The following is a 4308-nucleotide window of genomic DNA, read 5'->3' as shown; positions in this document are numbered from 1 at the left end:
CGCCCGCAGCTCTGCAGCAAAGCCCCAGCTCACCTGGCACACAGGGGATGGACACAGCACCTTCTTGGGGATGGGCACCTTCGCCTCTTCCCCACCACAGGGCTCTCCTTCCTCAGCAGCACCTCTGCCTTGCACTTATCCTCAGCCTCACCTCAGGGACAGCTCTGGGTTCACCTCCGCGCCACTTCTCAGCCTCACCTCAGGGCCTGGGCTCAAGGACAGGAACCTGCAGGGAGGGGACATCATGTGCAAGCTCAGGGTTGCCTGCCTGCACTGGCCTCTTGGTTTCTTTCCCCTTCTACAACCAGCCCAGAACTCAGCCTGCTTTTCTAACACCACCCATTTACACACTAACCTTGGAGATAGATATGGACAGACACCTCTATCACCCTGGAGATAGAGCCTCAAGCATGTGCTGCCATAGGAATGGCAATCAGAGAATCACAGAATCAGCCACGTTGGAAAAGACCTCTGAGATCATCAAGTCCAACCCTGGATCCAACCCCGCCGTGCTTCCCAGACCATGGCACTGAGGCCACATCCACTCTCACCTTCAACACCTCCAGGGACGGGGACTCCACCCCCTCCCTGCCCAGCCCATTCCAAGGCCTGATGACTCTCTCAGCAAAAAATTGCTTCCTAATATCCAACCTAAACCTCCCCTGGCACAGCTCAAGACCCAGCCCTCTTGTCCTACTGCTGCTTCCTGGCACAACAGCCCCAACCCCACCTGGCTCCAACCTCCTGGCAGGGACTTGCAGAGAGTGATGATTCATCCTGGGGACCTGAGGTAGCCTCTGGAATCCCATCCATGGGGCACAATCTCCTCTCCAGAGCTTGACTCACTGCAGATTTGGAAGGGAAATCTCTGCTCCCAGTTGCATCCTGAGCCCAAGGTCAGTTTGTATCCACAAGTGCTGATCCAATTGGAGCCTGGGCTCTAATGAACCTCTCCTGTGCTGCCAAACAACAGGAGCTGTATGGCCAAGGGACAAACTCTGTGATCCCTGTCAGTGTCCATGGCTCCTGTCAGTGTCCTTCAGGGAAACTGGGAGGAGGAAATGAAGAAACCAGTTTGGAACTAAACCGGCGTTAAAGTGGGAAAAACCTCCTTCCATGGAAATAAAACTCAGACAGTTTTTCCTGGGCTGAACGAGCTCATTCAGGGATGAAGGACTGGGACTTTTGTGGACACTTTTGCTGGTTTCTTTGGACACTTGTGATCCTTCAGAGAGCCCCTGGAAACACTCTGCTGTTCACTCCCAGTGCCACCAGTGCCTGGGTCCTGTCTGCAGCAGCAGATTGCAGTGGGATGGGAGAAATGCTTTTCTGAGCCTCTGGGCTGGACACAGGCACAGCCTGACCCTGAACCCAAGGGAAACAAACACAAATTCCACGGCTTTAGCTGGAGCAAGGCGGGGGGGGTTTCCTGAGGGCAGCACTAGACCAGACATTTGTGTGTGTGTGTGAGACAGGCAGAAGCACAAATGCCTGCACACCCCAGAGCAGTCAGTGTGGGGCTGTGCTTGCTGCTGCAGAGACCCCCAGGGAACAAACCCAGGCAATAGTTTGAGTTTATTCCTTGCTCTGTGCCAGTGGAATAGAATGTTCCACAGGAGCTCTGTCCCCCTCTGTGGCATTGGGTGGCTCGAAGCTGAAGACGGGGAGGGTCAAGTGCAAGTTCCCTTCTGAAGTGTGTGTCCCTAAGGAGGACACTTGCCTTATTATTGCTTATTATCTGTAAGATCTTAATAGATATATCAAACAATACCTAAGGATGGATTCTATAGAATATGTGCCATACATATGATACAGAATATATCTGATTATTGCTTTATCTGCCTGTCCAGACAGATATTGTGTATGCACAGAGATTGTATTTGAGGGATATGTTCCTCTCAATACCCTGTGAGCTCCACTCCCAAGGCCAGCAAATTCCTGAAGCTCCCACTTGTGTGCCCTGCAGGTTTTGGCAGATTTGCAAGAGCAGGGGAATCATTCCCTGCAGCCCCTTTGCACTGTAGGAAATGGGAGCACTGTGCACATCCTGCTGCCTCCAGATTCCATTCTGGGTGTGGGAACGACCCTGTGGGGAGCAAAGAACTGCCTGGTTCTGCAGGAGCTGGAGATGGCAAGGAGCAGCAGGACCAAGTCAGGGGCCTGGGGGGCTTTGGGGGGCTTTGGGGTCTGGGAGGGTCCTGGGGAAGCTGGGGAGGGGCTTTGGGGTACAGACCAGGACAGACCAATAGAGACCAGTACAGAGCAGTACAGAGCAGTACCTCCTCACTGCTCCCCAGATCTCTCCTGGAGCTGGGCTACGTTGTCGTGGGACACCTGAGCCCCCCCCCAGTGCCCTCCCAGTACAGCCCAGTGCCCCCAGTACAGCCCACTGTGTTCCTGTCCCAGGGTGTGGGTGATCCCTCTTTGGGGAGGGTTGGAAGGGATTTGAGGGGGGGCTGTGGGAGATTTGGGGGGATCTGAGGAGTTTGGATGGGGATTTGGGGGTTTTGAGTGCCTTTAGGGAAGTTAAAAGAGGTCTTGGGGACATTGGGGGGTCAAAGGTATCTATGGGGGGAGGGGATTAAAGGGAAAATGGGGGTTAGGAGACATTTGGGGGGGGGGTTATTGAGGCCTGGGTAAGCAGAGGAGGAGCTGCACCAAGAGCAGGTGAGTCCTGAGGTGTCCCCAAGACCCTTTTGGTGTCCGCAGTTCTTCCCTTGACACCTCGAGACACCCCTGGTGTCTCCAATGTTCCCAGGGCCTCTCCATGGCCCCAGTTCCCCCCTTGGCACTCCCAACTGCACTGTCCACAAACCCCACCCCACTGTCCCCAAACCCCATCCCTGATGTCCCCAACACTCCATCTCACCCCAGGAGCCCCCCCTGGACCCTCTGACCACAAAAACACCCCCCCACACACTCACAGAAAGGCCAAGGGCATCTGGGGACATGCTGGGGACAGTTGGGGGGCTTTGTAGGGCATTGGGGGATTACTGGGGGATACTGGGACACACTGGGGGGAACCAGGAGGCACTGGGAGGGACTGGGGGGTTACTGAGGGACACTGGGAGGGACTGGGGAGTTACTGGGGGATTATTAGGACACACGGGGAGACACTGGGAGGTTACTGGGCCATACTGAGGGTTACTGGGTGCTCACAGGAGGATCACTGGGCCATACTGGGGGGCAGTGGGAGGTCACTGGGACACACTGGCTGGTCACTGAAGGGGTCACTGGAAAGTCACTGGGATATACTGGGGTCTAGGGATCCCCTTACCCGGATGTGGTACATTTCCCCACCTGGATTTTGGGAGGAATCCCTAGGACCCCTCCCCTTGGGGTTGGGGGACCCCCTGAACCCACTGCTGGGCTTTAGAGGACCCCCCCAAAATGCCCATAAAACTCCTGAAATCTCCCCCTCGGCACATCAAAACTATCTCAAGGTCCCCCCAAATGCCCTCAGAGACCTCGTCCCTCCTCAGCACCCTCTAAACCCTCTCAGTGACCCGCAAAACCCACCCGGGACCCCCCAGTCCCCCTCAGAGACCCTCAAAACCGTCTGAGACCCCGTAAACCCCCTAGAGACCCCAAAACTTCCTAAAAGGTCCCGTCAGGACCCCCAAACCTCCTCAGAGACCCCCAAAGCCCACCTGGCACCCCCAAATCTCCTCAGAAACAAAAACCCCCTCAGAGACTCCCAAACCCCTTCAGGAACCTTCAACCACCCCTTGAGTCCCCTCAGGACACCGAACTCCCCCAAGGACCCCTCAAAACCTGCTCGGGGATCCCCGAACCCCCCCCAAACCATCCCGAGCCCCCCCCGGGGGGACTCACAACACTCAGAGCGAACCGCAGGCCCCGCCGCCATCACCGGTTCCCGGCAGCCAACACGGCGATCTGCGCGCGCACCGCGTTTAGAGAACGCCGCCGCAGCCAATCAGCGCGCGGCCACGCCCCCGCAGCCCCGCCCCCGCCCCTGCCGTGTTGGCTGCCGGGAATCGGTGATGGCGGCGGGTCGGTCGGTGAGCTCTGAGTGCCGGCGGGGGTGCGGGAGAGCGGGGTCTGGGGATCCCCTCGGGGGCTGCGGGGGGCGCGGCTGGGGGTGGAAAGGCCGGAGGGCTCGGGAGGGCTTAGCTGGGGGGTTCGGAGGTTCGGAGGACCCTCTCGGGGGCCGCGGGGCCCGGAGGCCTCCCAAGAACCCGGAAGGGTGATTCGGTTCCTGAGAAAGTCCCTCGGAAAAAAAATTCGAAACCACCCAACCAAAAAAAGAACCCTAAAAAAAGGAAAAGCGAGAAAAAGGTGAAGGAA

General features: G+C 57.3%; 1 long non-coding RNA gene across 1 annotated transcript; it reads right to left on the bottom strand.

Annotated features, from left to right (window-relative positions):
• Positions 1-942: 942 nt before the first annotated feature.
• Positions 943-4022, bottom strand: LOC113940914. The gene is made up of 3 exons (XR_003525562.1): positions 3835-4022; positions 1805-2086; positions 943-1441 (listed from the first exon to the last, which is right to left on the bottom strand). It is a non-coding gene; the product is annotated as an uncharacterized LOC113940914 (long non-coding RNA).
• Between the last annotated feature and the right edge of the window lie 286 nt (positions 4023-4308).

Source organism: Corapipo altera, unplaced genomic scaffold (assembly GCF_003945725.1).
Source record: "Corapipo altera isolate COAL_440 unplaced genomic scaffold, ASM394572v1 61425, whole genome shotgun sequence".
Classification (NCBI taxonomy): Eukaryota; Metazoa; Chordata; class Aves; order Passeriformes; family Pipridae; genus Corapipo; species Corapipo altera.
This window is presented reverse-complemented; position numbering and strand designations above follow the sequence as displayed.